Source organism: Pteronotus mesoamericanus, unplaced genomic scaffold (assembly GCF_021234165.1).
Source record: "Pteronotus mesoamericanus isolate MK-2021 breed Mesoamerican mustached bat unplaced genomic scaffold, CSHL_Meso_final contig_90, whole genome shotgun sequence".
Taxonomy (NCBI): domain Eukaryota; kingdom Metazoa; phylum Chordata; class Mammalia; order Chiroptera; family Mormoopidae; genus Pteronotus; species Pteronotus mesoamericanus.
Window position 1 is genome coordinate 26,860,445 of NW_026555277.1, and position 20,205 is coordinate 26,880,649.

General features: G+C 35.9%; 1 protein-coding gene across 2 annotated transcripts in view; it reads left to right on the plus strand.

Moving 5' to 3' along the window:
- Positions 1-20,205, plus strand: part of LRRC4C (leucine rich repeat containing 4C) — a 186,760-nt gene that overhangs the window by 55,680 nt on the left and 110,875 nt on the right. For both annotated transcript variants that reach the window (XM_054585891.1, XM_054585890.1), the window contains exon 2: positions 18,208-18,288. The gene's annotated coding sequence lies outside the window, so the exon portion shown is untranslated. The remainder of the gene's footprint in view (positions 1-18,207; positions 18,289-20,205) is intronic.

Genomic DNA, 20,205 nt, shown 5'->3' on the forward strand with positions numbered 1-20,205 from the left:
ATGTCAACTAGTGTGGAAAGAACCAGGCAATGGAAAGAACATGAATATTAAAGCCAAAGCAATCTCAGGCTAAATCCTGTCTTTATTATTTACCAAGTAGAATCCATTGGGCAAGACACAAATCCTTTCTTAGTTTTTTTCATGTTTAAATGTGGTTTATAAACTTACCTTTGAGAGTTGTTGTAAGGAATTCATGATACCTATGCACAGAATTCAATAAATGTCTGTTGCTTCCATTCTCATTCACAGTACTTTGAGCAATACTATATTCACTATAGTACATGATAGACTTGCCAAAGAATTTAGAAGGTGCCTTGGGAACTGTTGGAATAGAATGTGACTGTGGCAGTTTAAGTTCGTCATTATTATTTTTTTTATAAAAACACATTGGAAAATGTGCTTTGCATTTTTACTGAAATACTGTATTAACCATTAAAAAAATGTAGAAACGAACGATCTACAAATGTTTAAAATCTGTCAAATTCTTCTTTCTAAATCTACAAACAAACAAATTAGGTTTAGATTTGCCATTGCCCCCACAGCATCTCAAGTCACCATGAGCTGAGTGGACTCCTAGCGGGTGGATTTTAATGGCTTATTTATGTATTCACATAATCCTTCCATTGAATGTGGACCACATACTTGTAAGCTGAACTTTATTGATTTTTTTTCTTGCTCTAAACTCTGCTGTTTAGATTTAATTCCTAACAATGGATTAGTGCCAAATGGTACCATTAGTGCTGTAGGAGTTGAGTTTTGCTGAAATATTCAATACCTACTGCATCTATCGTCCAGAAAAGAAAACAACCCTTTTTCATTGGTTGGGACTTCATTTAAAGTATGGTTTTTAATTTGAGACACTTTGGATTTGCAAAAGGAGATAACAGGACATTTAGACTATGAAGAATTTAGAACAACAAGCAGGACAGAAACAGCATCATAGATACAGAGAATATATTGATAGTTGCCAGATGGGAGGGTATTTGGGGGGATGGTCAAAAAAGGTAATGAGATTAAGAAGTACAAATTGGTTGTTACAGAATAGTCATGGGGATGTAAATAGCAAGGGAATAGAGTAGCCAAAGAACATTTATACAAGGTCCACAGGCAAGGGAAATGGTGTTGGATTGCCTGAGGGAGTTGGGGGAGGGGGTTGGGTAAAGGGAGGCAAAAGAGGAAAATTGGGACAATTGTAACAAACAATAAACTGTAACTTAAATTTTCAAAAGCAGGGCAAAATTGAAGCCCTTTATACCTAAATTTGTGAGGTTTGCTTTGAAAAGTGTTCCCTAACATTATACATATTCTCAAAGCACACTTAAATTACTTCAACAGGTGCAATAATAAAATGACACTGCACAGCATGAGGTGAAGTAAATGGGCAAAGTTATGAGATCAGTTATGCCAAAAGGATAATGAAAGACCGACTCAAGGAAGAGCCTTTTCAAGAGGAAAAGTCATGAGAGCCGATATTTATTACACAATGGAAGAAATGTTGGTAGAATTTTGCATAAAGCAGTGTGGGAAAATGGAAGGAGGAAGCATTAATTGTGCTAGAGTTCAGAGGGTCTGAGGCAAAGAAGAGAAGGCTTTATTTAATTCTACGTTGCCTTCAAAGCAACAGATTTTCCACTTGTTCCCAGAACAACAACAACAAAAATCCACTAGCCCTGCCCTTTTAAATGTGTGGCAGGAGACCTTGACCTTCAGCTATTTAATTCAGTGTTGTAAAGCAGTATGGGACAATGTGTTGCTCTGTTTCCCTGAAGTAGCCTATTAGTCATGCCATATATGTAGCTGTGGATGGTTGGTGTATGTTTCAAATCTGTGCTTTTCCAAAGAGGTGTACAGAAAGGAGCAGCTGGGTGTCTGGAAGGTGTGCAAAGTCCCCCCACCCAACTCTTCCTTGGACTCGGGAGGGACAGAGAACACACTCTGAAGTAGCAAGCACAGTTCATCCAGAAGACAAAATTCCTCTTCTTCATAGTTTTGTCCAGGGTAAGCTCTGAGAGGAGAGAAAGAAAGATGGTCTAAAGGCTCCCATCCAAATGAGGTAGCAGAATTGGCTCTTCAAAGAAAGCCTAGTTGTACAGGGTGGGGCAAAACAGGTTTATATTTGTGAATAGGTGAAAAAAAAAGTTTATTCATGTATTATTAATCATTGCATTATTTTTCATACAAACAACTGTAAACTTGAACAAATTATGGTCCAAAGGATGCAAGCTAACAGAAAATTCAGCTTAAAAAACATGCAGGTAGTTCTTTGTGGGCCCTTATTTTTCTCCTTGTACTGCGTTTTGCAGGGGGACTAAAATGAGTGAGCCAGAAGTACAAGTGTCAAAAAATTTAAAGTTATTTGCCAAGTTAAATTCAAACCATTTTTTTAAATTACAATTTTAAATTGAGAATAGCTTTAAACATTGGGGCATGTTGTGGGGGGACTCTTTAACTTATAAGGGATTTTAAAGTGTTGATAAAGGATAGCATTCTAGCACATAGCTCTGCCTTTTTATTTTAAGAATTTTTTTTTTTTCTGAGAGAGGGGAAGGGTGGGGAGAAAGAAAGGGAAAGAAACATCAATGTCCCCTTCTGGGGACCTGGCCTGCAATGCCAGGCATGTGCCCCGAGTGGGAACTGAACTGCTGACCTTTTGGGTTGCAGGCTGGTGCTCAATCCACTGAGCCACACCAGCTGGGGTTAGCTCTGCCTTTTATTCCGTGTTCAGTGGAGGGAGCAATCTCTCTCACAAAGGAAAGAACACAGTCTTTGGAGGCACACAGTGCTCTCTGCTTTGAAATACTGGCTCTTTCACTTTATTAATTTGGTAGCTGATATTTAATGAGAGCTTACTATATGCCAAGCAGAGTTCTAAGTTCTTTACACCTAGGAATTCAATAAGACATAGACCAAGCTCTTATAATCCCTAGATCAGAAGCACAATGAATCAAGCAATCTCTAGATTTCACTTTTCTCTCATGTTCACAACAGAGAGGTAGGCGAACTGGGCAGTTGGGGTAAATTTCTTCACAAGGTTGTCCTGGGACCCAGGTCCCTTCTCTGGGAGTCATTCTCCATTCTGTCCGGTTTGATCTTCCTCTGTGTGGTGTCCACTCTCCAAAATCATGCCCACGTTCAGACTGCAGGGCTAATAGCTTCATTTACAAATGGGACCCTGAACTGTAGAGCATGGGACCACTGTATCACATGATCCCTGAGGCCACTGTTTCTATAGGTTGCAACTGGAACGGTGACTCCTGAGGTCGGGCAACAGAGCAGGCCTGCTTGGGAGGTAGTATGAAGAAGAAGGGGAGATAGAACAGGGGGAGAAAAGAAGCAATTTCGATCCTAATGTATTCACCTTTAAGCCTCAAAATAACCTACCAATTTTATCTTCAGCTTTACGGGTAACTCAGTCACAAAATTCAGCTTTTCACAGAACCTGTGCTCTTAATAGCTGCTGTATTTCCTTTCTGCCTCAGAAAGTAATATTGTTGCTACTACTTAAGTAATTAGGTGCAGTCAATACATCAGCATTATTAAGAACCTACTATATTCAGGGAGCTCTGTGTAGTATCTCCCCCCCACCCTCCTCTAAGGGGTTGGGAGGCTGGATTAATTGAATCTATGTTGAGCATATGTTGGAAATTTCAGCCTCTGGCTGAAATCCCCTTCATCACTGTGTGGGCTTTTTTGTTTCTAGTGCTATGTGCTAATAGTTTCTATTTGTAAGATATGTTTCCCATAATTGAACCTGACTGTTTGTATCATATCTTTCCTATATATCAGAACTTTTTAAACTCATTTTCATCCTCCATATTTATAATCTTGCTAAATGTTGGTTAAGCAAGGTGAAAGTGGTTTCTATAAACTTCCAGTGAAGTCACACAGGATTTGCTACCCCACTGAAGAATGCCCTAGTCTGTCTGCTCCCCAGCACTGGGGAATGGATCAACTGCAATAAATGTTCTTCTCTTCTGGTAAAGCCTGACCCTTACCTACGTATTTTGAGGGTACTTTATTACGGGGGAGAGAAAAATTTCAGTAAATTTTAATTTTCTTCTCTTTTACCAGTGATATTTATTGTTCTTCATTCTTTTAAAATTGATTACATAATATCTTTAAAAAGTTGTTATTTTGTATATACATGTATTTTGCATTTAGTGGTTATCTTTTGTAAAGAGGCAGAATTCATTTTCAAAATAAGGATATATAGAGAGAACAAAGGAGGTAAATGTCAATGGTTTTGGCAATTTGGTTATATCAGTGCTGATAAATAAATGTAATATATGTATTATAATTTGTTAATTTAAATAATTTCCAGTATCCAATTACATACTGAGAAAATTGAGAAATTTATGAGTTAAAATGATTGTGGCAATTAGGCAGAGATTGTTTTTGAGATGGATTTTTTAGTTCACAAACTCCTTGCTATGGGTGAGGAAAAGTTCATACAAGTATCTGAACATTTAGAATATGTTCAATTCCAAACTTGAGAACCAAAAAGTTGGATGCATCCCTACAAAAGATTCCCCCCCATTGTATTTGCACTTGGGAAGAATGATTCATCTAGAGACTATGAAGCATGATACAGACAAATCAGTGCTCAATTCTGCTTTTTTAGGAGACAAGCACATTGTTGGGATATTCTATATAGGACAGTTCACTTGGTATTTCTAGAATTCTTAAAGGGGTAATTTTAATACAGAATATATCTGTTGATGTGCCTTAACAACAGGTATCTCTTTTGGCTTATACAATATAAGGACATTTATTTTCCGTAGAACAAGAAGTACAGAGGGAGATTGCTTCTGTTTCCCTCACTGGATCAACAGCAGTATCAAGGACAAATATCTTTCTATCATTTTGCTCTACTGTTCTTCACTTGTCACCTTTGTCTTTAGTCAAACTTCCCTTTGGTCACAAGAGATTTTGACAGTTGTAGGCTTTATATCTGTACATGACATAGGCCAGAACAAAAGAGCTTGTCTCTTCCTTGAGTCTTTTAAGAGTAAGGAAAACTTCCCCAGAGATCTTCACTAAGCCTCTCTTTATATTTTATTGGTTAGACTTGTATGTTCAAAACAATCACTAGCAAAGGAAGTGAGGCAACCGTAATTGCCTCAGATGAGTCACGATGCATTCTTTGAAGATGCTTGGAGAGCTGCGTGAATGAGGATAGATACCTGAATAAACCTGGGGTTTACTTTGGAACGACAAAGGATGGTGATAAGGATACATGTATTTAGGCATCACCAGTGTCTATTATCCTTGGCATATAGTAAAATACTCTTATGTTCTTATTCTTGTGAAGAAAATAAAGGGAGGGAGGGAGGAAGGGAGGAAGGAAGGAAGGAACCTGCATGGTATGTCTTGTTTAGTTTTCACTACTCACCCAATAGAATTTATCTGTATGTTTCTCTCAGTTCCAGGTATAGCACAATAAACATATTAGGCCAAGAATTAGAATCATATTGTCAGAAACGGATTAGAATTGGGTGGCCACTGTTTCTTTCTTGGCAAGGGGTCAACTCATTGCAGTAATGTATTAAATAACCCATCATAATGAAAGAACCAGAAAACAATGTCCCTTGGAAATGCACTCTTAAACAGTATCCAAATTAATGAAAAGTGCCTGCACTAATGAAATAAAACATAAGGGCTTTGGCAGGAAGTGATAGGCAGAAACACCCGATGGTTTGATACATCTGTCTCCTGAAGACATAAATTAATTCCTCCTATAAAAGAAAATAAATAACTATGGCTAAAACCAAAGCTATGGTCTAAAGAACATGATTTCCTGTCTTCTTTCAGTGTACCATGAACACATTTCTTAACCTGATCTTTGTGCCTACTAATTTCAGATCCTGGCTCTAAAGATAAGATAGAATCTCCATCTGCAGTCATGAATACTTCATTATTTAGTATTCAATAAAAAATTATGATCAAGTACTCTATCTTCCTTGATGATTTGTAAGGATTCAGGCATGATGGTTATATACTTAATTGATGGGTTGGTTTAAATATTTTTGTTGGTTCATTCGTTCTTTGATTCATTCTTTTTTGTGTTTATGTAATTAAACCTGCTCTTTTCTAGACACAGTTTTGTGCTGGGCACATCAAGCTTTTCAGGGGCCAAGGTCCTTGGTTCAGGTCATGTGTAGGGCAGTGAGAGAAATGAAAGAAACCATGCTGTGAAGCCCACCAAGGTCTCCTCTACATAATTCCTCCCTAACACACCACACAGCCCTGTAGGACATTCATCATTACCTCCAGTTTCAGGAACAGAAAATGGAGGCTTAGACAGTAAATCACCTGTTCAGTGGGATTCTAATTATTGGTGGTGGTCTTGGCTTTGAACCCATGATTATTACTCCAATGCTGGGATCATTCTACTATGAATTGTATTGTGTTCTACCCTAATCACAAATCAACCCTTTTCTCTAGATACCTGGATACATTTACTAGCAATTCTCTATCATTATTTCTTAGATCTCTCTCTTCAGAATGTGTATGTCGGTCCTAACCAATCCAGTGTGACTAAAAGAAGCATATGTGTCAGAGTTGAAGTCAACTGAGGGTAGTACTAGGAACTAGTAATATTTGTGTGCATTCACAAATATTAGACCTATCCTTAAGAAATGAATAAATGGACTCTGAATAAAAGCCTCTGAACTGTTCTAGAAGTAAAATATATGAAATTGATGAACCTGTTACTGTTAATCTCATTTTATAGATCAGACAACTGAGACTTTTAGAGGTTAAGAAACAAGTCTTAGGTCCCTCACCTAGAAAGTATCATATCTGGGATGAAAATAAGATTTGTCTGATTCTATACCAATTTATACATCAATCTGCTTCATGGTATTTATCCCAAACACCAAGTAAACAAGCATATGAACAAACAATAGGAAATTGTTATGGGGTGTCCTGGTATATCTCTGGTTTCTAATTTTGCCTGTACAAAGTCAAACGTATTCTAGAGACATAAAATCTATTATAACTCCTATTGAATTATTTAGTCCAGAAGTAGCTTTATGTAATTGAACACAAAAATATAGATTGAGAATCTAGGTAAATGATAACTTTGGAATTAAGCAGAGAATGCCTCTGCAACCACAATAATGATATTTAGGAATTACTACTATCTGTATAAATGCCAAGCGGCATTTTTTACATTTGAGGATTAGGTGAAATTTTTCTGAGCCAAAATTGCTTTCTCTCCAGTGTCCCAGACAGCTCCAATATTTCATACAGACATCATTAATATGTTTATGCAAATACTTCATTTAGTAGCAAAGAGGCACTTAAGGTATGGAGATATGAGTCTAAAGTTTCCTATTTGTGAAACAAGAAGTACTGGTGTTTTGTCTAGTGACAGGTCCATATGAAAGTGCTTTGGTAAATGTTATTTATGTAAATAAACATAAAACATGCCATATATTTTAACATATGAATTCCATAAAGCTTTTGATTGCTTTACTTTTATTTCTGATATGTTCTCCCCTTTGACCATAGAGGAGTTTTTCATTCTGTGTTTGAAGGGTCATAAGGACAAGTAGAATCAATCTTAGGCCCACATTTATAAGCTGGGCCATTTTATCTTTGCCATCCTGTGGGTTTCAAACCATCTTTGCTCCACACAGAAATCATGTTTAAAAGCAAAATGTGGTAAATATTTTTAGAAAGGATATTTTATTTGTTGCCTCCTTTTGGAAACTTAAGTCAGTACTTGACCTGTTCACACCCTTTCTGGATACAATGGAATCTTTCTGTGCTGACGTGGAACTCTGAAGTGTGTGGTAGGATCCTTGGGGTGCTGTGTGTGTGTGTGTGTGTGTGTGTGTGTTTATACACACAATTGCTTGGACTGAGTGACCATAACACAAACATCACAAGGAAATGATTATGTTTTCTGATTTAACCAATGATTTCTTTCACCTGTATCTTTTCATTTGTGTCTTCAGATTCCATGAAAAAGATAAATTATATAGATGATAGGTGCATGACAGAGAGCTAGGTATAGAAAGGTAATAGCTTGAATATAATTATAAATGATTCATTGAAGCTGAGGGGAACTGAGTCCATGTAGATGATTAGAAACAATGTCCAGATGCCTAAGATGCCCCCTAAACTTGACCTCCAAAGGGGGCCTTCCACGATGAATGTGTTGATACAGAGGACCAAGATAAGCATGTCCTCTCTGTTACGTCACAAAGTGCTACAGGAGAACAGCAATAAATGACTTGTGTGTCAGAGCATCCTGAGGGCCAAAGACTATGTTAGTCATGACTTAAACTCTTTTAAAGTAATATAACTTACTGGTGCCCAGGAATTAATTTCAACTGAAGTCAGAGAAAAGGAGATCTATTGGTGTAAAAAAAGGAGGTGAAAGTGATTTTTTTGTTTGTCTGTTTCTTTCTCATCTCAGGTATACAGGCCCCTGCACCTCTGAATGGAACTGTTCAATAAATGCATATTTCTTTGCATCTCAGTTACTTTTGCTTTCTTTCTGCATGCCGTTGGGCATGGGGCTGAGGGCGGTGCAGGGAAGGATGGAGTGTGGAGAACTGGAAAAATCTCTGCTTGTCGGTAGGTACCGAATGTAGCTCACATTTAGAGGAGAAGCAAGTGCAGAAGAATCTGCTGTGTACTCTGAGGTGCTTGCTGTCTCTTATCGGAGAGAATCTTGGAGCACATTTATCTTTACCCACTGAGTCATTAAACGACATCACACAATTTCTTAGCTACCCTGGTATTTAATTACTTCCTCTTTTTAGGAGCACGGATAATCGCTATCTTATAGTATTATAATGATAAAGTGTAATTGATGTAGCTAAACCTGAAAAGAGGCAACCAATAAAATGCGGTCACTGAAATTACGGTCTTCTATAATTTATAGATCATGCATATTGGTTCTGAGTGACCTCCTTTCTGACTGCTGAAGAGGAACTGGTCTTATCTTTGGACTTCCTTCTTGCAAAAATTACTTAGACTTATCAGATGCACTGCTACTGCTTACAGTATCCCAGTGAGAATGACAGATTTTTTATGGATTTGAAACTAGCTGAACCTGAAAAGACAAATTTGCCTCATTTTTAACATTTTAATTAAAACCTCAGCTCAGGAATTAAATGAAGATATGCAGGGCCAGTTCACTTCTGAGGTGAGGAATAGTCTTTCATCACAAGTTGGTATTAAAATCACAGTGGTTCTGATTTTCACTTGAAGTAAATGGTTAACTGGTCTGCAGAAATCAGACAAGTCAGATGTCTTTAAATTGTTATGTATTAAATCGGGAAGAGATGAATATCTTAGCAGCGTGACATGCAATATACTGTCCCTGCTTCTGTATTTAATCAAGTCCCTCTTATTTTGAAATTTTGAAATAAGCATTACTTTTTTCATGAATGAGTCTTTGAGGAAAATAAAAGCTAGAGATTCAATGAATATTTTTATAAACAGAGCATTTTAAGATGGTATATTAAGAAATATCACATTATTTTCATCTAGTTTTCTGAATGCAGTTTTTCAGCAAAAGTGTATGTGAAATTGTGTGTGTGTGTGTGTGTGTGTGTGTGTACACACATATATACAATATATTTCATATATATTGGGTTGGTCAAGAAGTAAGTTTGTTTTTTTCCATAGTTCTTAGTGGTCTTTAACTTCATTTGAAACAATTGTATTATGGTAGCTGTCCTGTCAGCGTGCATTTTAGACAAAGCTTTTCAAAACTGGTGAATTTCTGCATAGCCATTTTAATGCTGAAATTTGGAAGAGAATGTGCAACACTTTTGGCACATTATCCTTCATTATTTCAAGAAAGATAAAAACACAACTGAAACTCAAAGATTTCTGCAGTGTATGGAGAAGATGCTGTGTCTGATTAAATGTGTCAAAAGTGGTTTGGGAAGTTTAGTGCTGGAGATTTCTCTCTGGAAGAGGCTCCACGGTCGGGTAGCCCAATTGAAGCTGATAGTGATCAAATTGAGACATTTTCTGAGAATAACCAATATTATACCATGCAGGAGATAGCCAACAAACTCAGAATATCCAAATCAACAAAGTTATTGATGAAAATGAAAAATGTGCATTTTATTTTATGGAAAAACTAAACAAACTTTACGGCCAACACAATATATAATTATATATAACTTGATTTCTTTTTGATAAATGCAGAGAAAAGAGTATTTTCTTTTTTACTCTGACACCCAATGACTTTTGATCTCTTTTTGAATCCAGAGTATAATTTAGCGGTCACTTTTGTTTCATTTATAAAGTATGAGTTTAGTGCATTTTATAATACAGTATATAGTTATTAGGAAACAAGACTATTTTAGTTCTAACCAAAAAGTTTTACTAACTGCTGTGGACCTGATACTCTTGGGTAGATAGGATCAAAAGTCCCCACGATCTCAAACAGTGGTTGTTACCTGAGCCCTCCCCTCTGGGGACATTTGACAATTTCTAAAGACATAATTGATTGTCATAATTGAAGAGGTGATGCTACAAGGATCCAATGAGTAGAGATGCTGCTAATGCACAGGACAGCTCTGGTAAAAAATAATTATACAGCCCCCCAAAGTCAGCAGCGCTGATGTTGAAAAACCTTGTTTGTAAGCTGAGAAAAATACAAGGTCTGGCAGAAATAACGCCCCTCCTTAATTACAAACTTTTTTATTACAAAATCATAAGCATGTAATTCTGTATCATAACAATATCACACTCAGGCACACCATATGACATTTTGGGTGAAATGCTCAAATTAAAAACTATAAATGATTACACACATATTATTACCCTAGTAACCACACTCAAGCAGGCCTTACTTCTGCTGGACCCTGTATAATGTCTTGTGATAAATGCTATTTTAGGAACATGAGCAAAGTGCTGTGGCAAGTCAAATAAGGGTAACTAGAAGTGGGGAAGTGCTGAAAGAGCTGCATGAAGGCACTGACATTGGGGCTTGGCCGAGAAGAATGAGCCTGGTTTAACCAGGTGAAGATGGGGAGGCAGAGAACATTCTGGACAGAGGTTCAAAGATGAGTGAAACATTAGAGAACTATTTCTGCCACAAAACCTTTAATGTGGACAGTTACCGCTGAGGTTATATACAAATTCGGTTAATAACCCAACTCTACATGGGAGCTTTTTTCCTAATACGTATTTTAAACTACCTATATAAAAACTTTCCAAGAGGCAGAAAATCACACTTTGCTAGCAGGAAGCTTCCCTAGCTCCTTGGCTTCAGTTTTCTCATAGTGCAGTTAGTATGTCTACAGATTGCTAATTCTTCCTCTCTTCCAGACCCTTCTAGAACTATAATTCTGGGAAAGGACTTTACACAGCTTAGAGCCATTTGGGAGATAATGTAACCCCTATATCTGGACAACCCAGAATATTAAGACTTTATGAAGGCTGTCTGACAGAAAAAAACAAGCAAACAGACAACAAATAAAGTAGAAAGTAAGTCAGTATTTCTTTAGTACAACCCATGGTCCTGTGCTGTGCCCAATGTACGGACGGATTTTGTTAGTCCCACCTCAAGAACGTACTCATTGTGTGACTTTTGATAAGTGGTAGAATCTCTTTTTGCTTCCATTTTCTTCTTCTTCAAATGGGTATAATGATATGTATACTATAGGATTGTTTGAAGATTAAATACCATACCATTTTTGTCCTGACATGTAGTTAGATATCAACATTAGTTCTTTTCACTTCCTCCATTGTGGTCCAGCAGCATGGAAATTTGTTTAAAGGCTAGTCCTGTGTTTTGGGAGACCCTATAAGCAAGATTCTGGCCTTCCCAGTTGACAAGAAAGACATTTCCAAGGATAACTTTATGATGAGAAAATGTGAAGTGCTGTGGGCAGATAATGAGGTTAAGAACCATCCAATTAACAAAATTAAACAAGTGTGGTACACTCAGTGGGTGCACTGAAGATTTCTTTTGAAATGTTGATGTTGATGGCAAACATGGTGAATTAAAAAGGTCCACATTTAAGTTAGAGGGGAGAGAGAAAAAGAGAGGAGAGGAGGGGAGGAAGGAATTATAGGATGGGAAGGAGGTTGAAAATAAGCAAGATTAGTTTAGATTATAGGAAAATTCATCTCCTGAGTGATTAAAAGACAACCATAAACTCCACTTGGGGAAATCACTTTATCTCTTACTGAGCAGTTGGTATCATTCCTCTGGCTGTGTGTTTGAGCATGCCCAGATTTTTGATAGATCATGGCAGGAATAGCAAACAAATTATTTTCTGCTTTCTATGAGTATAAATTCTAGAAGATATATGTGGGGGTGTGTGTGTATATAATATATACACACACACACCCACATATATACCTTTTGTTTCTAATATTTATATTTAAAATTTTATTGTTAAAGAGTTAAGATCTATAATCTAAAAAACATGGAAATGACAATATGATACTTCTACTTATAGCCTCTTATGTAAAAAGTGATCTGAGAGTTCAAACTAGAACAATTAACCTATCAGAAAATATCTTCCAGGTTTTTTTAGTTAACATCTTTCCTTTTAGTACAAACATTAGGCATGAAGGAAACCACATGTGTCTGTTCTTATTTCTCCTACTAATAGGAGATGAGATGACTTTCATCACAGTTAAGTTAGAAGAATGAATCTGTCACATATATCACCTCACAGGAGCATCTCAATGAAATGTCAATGTATCATATTTCACACCCCTTAATTACCATGGAGATTAAGTGTGAAATCAAAAGTCTGTGGAGTTAACCAAGTACACAGCAATATTGAATATTTGAGGTCTCAAAAAAGGTTGACCAAAAATTCTTTCAGTGTCCTTTCCTCTTTTCCCTAACAATTGATTAAAACATTTTAAATTTTCTTATTTAGTAATGTATGTCATATATATAAGACTTTTAATATAAAAGAACAATCTTCAGACTTCTAAAGTAGAATTTATAATAGTAATATGATAATTAAAATAGTTAAATATTATCTATAAAAAAAATGTCTATATTGAACACTAAGCCCTGAACACGGTGAATGGTAGGAGTAGTATTTTACTTAATAATGAAAACAACTCTATAAAAAGAGATAGTTTTATTATCCACATTCTTAAATAATCTTTAAAATAGGTTAAAATGTAATTGAATTCCTGCAGCCAGCAAAGGTGATGAAATTGATTTGATTGTTCAGCACATCTGCAATTTTTAAAAATGAAATACTATAGAGTCAGATGAAATGGAATAAAATAAGATAGAATAGCAAAGGATGAAATAGGAAAAGATATATAACAGAATATAGTGAAGTGGAGAGTGGAGTGGAGAGTGGAATGGAGTGGAATAGAATAGAATAGAATAGAATAGGAGTGACTGTTTTAAGATTTGATTGGTTAAACATTGCTTCCAGTTTTGAGTGGGGAAGAGAAAAAAAGAGAAGGGGGTAATAGAAAGGGAAAAAGAGGTGGTGAATTGCATAATGAAAGTCTTACCAAGAGATTTACTTACAAAAACAAAAACAATTTGAAGCAACTGCACTAGAGAATACTCTGCCTCACTTCACTCCCGTATTGCTACTACACAATCCAAACCAAATCAATGTAATTTTATTTTATGTGTTCCTGGTTGATTCTTGTATTATTTAAAGGTCTGAAAGAAGAGATATGTGCAGCATCTCAGACAATTCTATTTGGGTTACATACGGAGAAACAGAAGACTGAATAGATTGACACCCACTCCAAGATGGCACAGCTAATTAGTGGCATACTTGGGAGTAGAATATGGGTATCCTACTACTGTTAGGTGGTGTGCTTTTCATTATTTTTGCTTCATTGTTTTTCCTTTTTTATCCTAGGACTTGAGGATATAAAGCCTCAGAAATAATAAGTTGTAAGGTGTTAATACCTATTTACTGACTAGTATATCTGTAACATGTGGGCCTTTCTAGTTCAATCAAATGTAGTCACAACAGTGACTATTTATTGCATACCTTTTTGGTATAAGACTATACCTAGCTATAAGCTATGCTTCTTCTTGTCTTGGCCTTCTATTATAAATGAGAAACATGTATTTATTAATAATATAGTAATATATATAAAGGTTAGGTTAAAAAACTAAAAGATGTTTCAACAAAATGTACAGTTTATTACATTGTTCAAGGGAGGGATAGGCAGCCTTGACTCAGGTATAAATTAAGGGTATTGTGAAAGAGAAAGAACTGATATTCTTCTTAGGTGATCTCAGGATATGCCAAGATTGATGAATATCTGGTTGATTCTTAAAATCTTAATGAGTCAATAGATAAAAAATCAGGAATGTTACAACAAAAGTTACAATTGAGAAAGCTGAAGAATAAACTGCTCAACTGTTAAACAAGTCTTTCAGGGCCTATTGATATTATAATGTAATTTTGGGTTAGTTGTTCATAAGCTGTTAATTGGGAAAAAGTATAGTTATTCCAAAATCATGTGTTAGGAAATCCAGGTGCTGTGGACTGCACCAATAGCTTTAGTATAGTTGGCAGTAATTAATATATTCAGGTCAAATTTTACCTCTTCCTTAAAGGCCCACTTAAAAGTCAGTACACACTGAGGTTTCTTTTTAAAGAATCTGTCTAATGTATAAATCACTGTATTACACTTAGCACTTAAATATTGTTCTGACTTTTCTTTTTAAAGATTTTATTCATTTATTTTTAGAGAGAAGGGAAGGGAGGGATAAAGAGAGGGAGAGAAATATGGATGCACGAGAGATACATAGATCAATTGCCTCTTCCACTCTCCCAATCGGGGACCTGGCCCAGAACCCAGGCATGTGCCCAGACTGGGAATTGAACTGGTGACCTTTAGGTTTGCAGGCCAGCACTCAATCCACTAAGCCACACCAGTGAGAGCTGTGCTTACTTTTTAAAACAAATTTCATGTTTGTATGTCTTAGCCAGCTATTTAAATAAATTATAAACTTTTAGCTGTTCTTAGATTTTTCTAGTCACATTCCCAGTTCTCTGCACATGTTACATGATAAGTACAGGTTTGATGATTGGTTAATAGATACAGGGCTATTTTTTTAATATTGCTAGGAAATTATTAAATAAACTTGCCAAATTCTCTTGCATTCTTGTGGTATTAACTACATTCTACCAATTACTATAACAATTTATGTAGTTGGTACATTCCCAACTAGCTTTTAAAATGCTGTAGCACATAGCAGCTCTTACATACACTTACCTCAGCACACTGTACCAAACACAGTGCCTGCACCTCATAGATACCAAATGAATAGTTGTCAAATGGAAATTTAACAAATTTTTAAAATAAGCATGATATATATAGGTAGCCTAGCAAGGATGAGCCCATAGAGGTCTTGCAATAAACATATAAGTTGAATGAGTAAATGAGTCATAAATTCTAACTTTTGCCATAAAGTAGCTGTGAGACATGGTCAAATCACTTCCCATTTGCAGCACTTCATTTTCTCATCAATAGCATAAGGCATTTTGATTTTTATTTTAAGAATCTTTTTCTACTTTTCAGACTCTGGGAAGGTATTTCAGGACCTCCATGAAGAATGAGGTTGTTTTTTATCCAATGATAGGTATTTAAATGTTTTCACTTATATGGGACCTAAGATACTCTTTAAAAATAAAGAGCTCTATTGCTAAGATTGTTTGAAAAATTTTGGTGTATATTACAGTGTGGAATTGTGCTTATCTCAAAGCAGTTTGTACACATACCATTTAAAATCCATCTAGCTATTATTATATTACCATACAAGAACTGCACAAGAGGTCCTGCTATTCCAGAAGCCACACTCAAATGAACTTGACATTAATTTTATGGGAATATTGGAGACAACATTCACTAATTTCAAAGGCATATAATAGTTTCTTTACTACAGGGAGAAATGTGTATTTCTTAGATCTGTCATGCATGCAATGAGCTTTAAAGGATACTAGTTTTTGACATACCAGAATCAAATATATTCATTTTTTCTCTTTTCCTCACTTCATATTTTCTTTCTACTTAAGAGAGCAGAACTCTGAAAACATGTTATTGAACTGATTCATTTATTGAAGATGGTTTGTATTTGTTTTCCTCTCCCCGGACAATTACATGACAGCTTGGCAGATAAAATTTTGCTATTTTGTTTGGTCTGTTAGAATGTTAAGATTGCTATTGATTGGTGTTTATTAAAACACTATAAAAGCAAAGTTACTAAGTCTGAGACATTCATGTATGGCTTAACAATATAACAACAATAATAGTAAATAATAGTAGTAAAATAATAATAATGAGGTCTATTTAATTTTATTTGTTGGTTACTAGTACCAGTCATTGATTTAAATATATAATCTAATGTATTCCTCATGGCTATCCTGTAGGACAGGTTTCATTATTATAAAAAAGGGAAATGAACACCTTTCCCAAGGTTAATAGTATGTTGTGAGTCAAGATTCATTGAACTTGTAATCTAATAGGCATTAAAATAGAAGGGCACACATACATTTCACACAGGTAGAATAAAATGAGTGCTATAAGAGAGAAATACTCAAGAGTAATTTTCTCTAAGATTGTCCATCTCTGTCTTGACTGGTTCATGTATTTGTGTAGCTATACATTCCATGTTCACAATATTGCTTTTGTCCAGAATTTCAGAGTTGGCAGGCCCTTAGAGCCTGTCTAGTACTTTCATCCATTGCCAGGATCTCTTTCTGTATCATCCCTGAGAGCTGGTCACAGAGTCCTGTTACTGCACATTTTTAACACTAAACAAACGCCTGCAGGCAGGGAATATCTGCTGCTCCGTTCCTGTAGGTAGCAGATGAAACAAACTTGGCTTCCCTGTACCTTCCATTCTTGGTTTTTCCTAAGATAGCCTATTAAAATTTTATGACTGTCTCTTTTCAACAACCTAATCCTTCCTTGAGGACACTATTTGGCCCTCCTCCATCTCCCCATGCCTTCTTTTTGGGTCAACATTACAGTGTTTCTGTAAGGTTAAACCTATGTAATTTTGTAAAGTGTTTAGGAGTATGCCTGATACATAAAGAATACTCTATATAGATGATAATAATCATGGTACTAATAATAACATATTTGTTATTTATTGGATTGACATTATTTATAGATTTTTTTTCCTCTTGGTTGATCACATTTTATATATAACTATTTAGATATAGATACTACTTTTCCTTAAATATGTTACAGCTAACAGGATGCAATTCTTCAGGTTCACCTGTGTATATTATTCAAGTGATCCCAATTAATTGAATTCTGGTTTAATTATTAACTTAACTGATAGAGACATTGGCAGTGTCCACTTGTACACACATGAAATCTTGGTTCTGCCTTGTTGAGTCATGTACTTAAATATCCTATTAAAAACCTAAACCACTGCTTGACTTTCTGATTGCTCACTAGAAAATGGTAATAATGAAAAAGGGAGGGATGGAAACATTTAAAATAAATATATAGAAGCCATTTGAAAGCTAATTCTTGAGGAGCTTTTTGAAAGATAAGAGTGATAAATAAATGTGGTTAAAGTCTGCCCAATGGTCATGACAGGTCCTCCATTCAAAGGCTGAATCCTCTTTTTCTTTCCTAAGTACACCAATCCTTTATTAAACTAACAAAATTGGAATAAAATATAAAGTTTTCACTACAGACAAGGCCAGACAGCTAATTAAAAGATGCTAAAATAGGCGGCTCCCTGGAGCCTAGAGTCACTTTTAAGGTTGATTTTGAATGACTTGTCCAGGCAGGGAGTCTTCTAGGAGGAAATGCATCTCTGTCTGGGGGTAGGGCAAGGTCTGGATTCCCAGGGCTCCACTGAACCTCCAGGAGAAATGCCAGAGCATGACCCAGATGGAAGAAGTCACCAGATCCTCTCGGAAGCGGGAGGAGAAGATTGACCATCACTCTAGACTGATACTCAGTTGTAGCATTTCTCAGACAAAGAGTATGCCAATGGCTATTTTCCCTGCTTTACTTGTCTGTGATGGGCATCATCGACCTATGCAATTGTGAAGTCTCAAGTTCAGACACACTGTCAACAAGCTGGAACACCAGTACTGCCAAGTGCCATTTAAATATCTTTTCATCTTTTTGTATGTCGTTTTGGAAGAAGAATGTTCTAGGGTATGGCTCTTGTTTTGCAGAATAATGGTACTTTCAGGCTGTATGGAATCTTGCATCATCTAGTCCAATTACCTCATTTTTCAGATCAAGAAACTGAGGCTGAGAGAGAAGGGACTTGCCCAGAGTCATTCAGCTAGTCAGTGACAGACAACAGTGGAAACTGCGGTAAGTTGTATGTCTTCTTTTTGGTTTCTCTTTCCAGTCTATACAGTGGAAATGAGGCATAGGTCTACACAATATCTCTAAAATCCCTTCCTATTTTAACATTCTTTAATTTTAGATTCTTAACTTCCAGTGTGATTTTCATTTTGTAATCATCAAAAAGGTTTTCTAAAAATGACACATTTATCTATCTAAATAACAGTGTTCAAGAATTTTGATGAAGGCTAAAGTTCTAGTTGATAATTTTGCATTGTGTACAGATACCTCTGTATATGGCATAGATTTAAAGATTTTGAAAACACACCTGGTTATGAATATGGTTGATAATTTACTATATTATATCCTAACAACACAAAAAGTTTTAATAAAAACTATAGTAAATGCTTCATTATTTTTTTTATTGCCTTATGTTGTTCTGCTCATTGATGGAAAGTTCAGGTCTCGTGAATGAGTTAGGATTCTGGAGAGGAACTGCAGTACAGGACGACCATGTCCACGCTGATTTTATTTAGTTGAAAACTCCATTGCTTTTAAGCAAGGATTGGACTTTTTCCTCTCATTTTCTTAGCAGGCACATTTTAGACAAAATGGCAGCAAATCCATTATGTAATGGCAGCTATAGCATCTTTCATCAAGAATGTGCATGTTCAGTGTCTCTGTATGGGGTAAGCTGGGTTATAAGGGCAAAGAAGTCAAGGGTAAGATGAGCTTGGGTTTCAAGTCATTGTCTCCGTGGAGTTTGAGGGGCATTTAGGAGGAGCAAGGAACTTAATATCTTGCTTATTTAAACTCATCAGATGCAAATCTTTGTAGTCTTTTAAAATTCTGCCTTCCATTAATATCTACTTTCCTCGTTAAACACGTGAATTCAATTTTCTTCGAAGTCCAGTTTATAAGGCAGAGAATTCTGAGTTTGGAGAGTTCATTGGTTGCAGGGAGAAGCTTTTTCATTGTTTGCGGGAAGTAGCATCTTTACACCATTGGGAATGCAGGTTCTCAGACATTTATTCCTAAATGACACTTGACAAGTTATGTGTGATGATGTTTACTAGGATATCAAAAGGATCAAATGAGATAATGCATATGAAAGAAATGTGCACAATCTAGAACATAATAGGAATCTTTTTATACTGCCTATTAAAGCAAATGGATAGGTGTATAGAAAACAGTGAGGGGTAGAGAAACAGGGTGTGCGAGAAGCAAATACAGTAATTTTCCAATAAAATCACAGCTTAGGGCAAGGAAACTACTGGGATGCAAATGAAACATTGCTGCTAGAATATTCAATATCATTGCTCTGGACATTGTTAAGATGCAAATTCTGATTCAGTAGATTTGGGGTGAGGTCTAAGAGTCTGCATTTCTGAAAAGCTCTCAGGTGATGTTGACACTCCTGGTCTCTGACATTTTGGGTATAAGTTTTTACATCCTTAGATGAACCAATACAACCTAAAGTCAACTAATTATCTTACCAAGGAAGAAATCAGTTTGTCCACATATTTGTCTGCAAATTTACGGTTTTATTATTAAGTGTTGTGAAGGCATTCTGTTTCTATGGATGGGGGTTTCTAGCTGAAAGATAGCAGCAATATAGGGGTTTGTATACAACAGAATTAGAAATCAACAAGACCTAAGGAACAAACACATTGTGAAGACAGTTGAGTTGTTTCTTGTCCCTTTTACATGTTTTAGCAAATAAAGGTTTTGAATCTGGCCATAAGAATTTTAGAAATGTGATTTGTTGTCTTAACTCTCTTCTTTCCCTTGGCACATTGCATATTTACATTGAGGGATCACTCACTTCCCTAATATAAATATGAACAGGAAGAAGCCATGTGAAATGTTTCCTCTTTTTTATAATTTCAGTTCAATTCAACATACATTTACGAAGTACTAGATTACAAAGTAGTGGACCAAGCA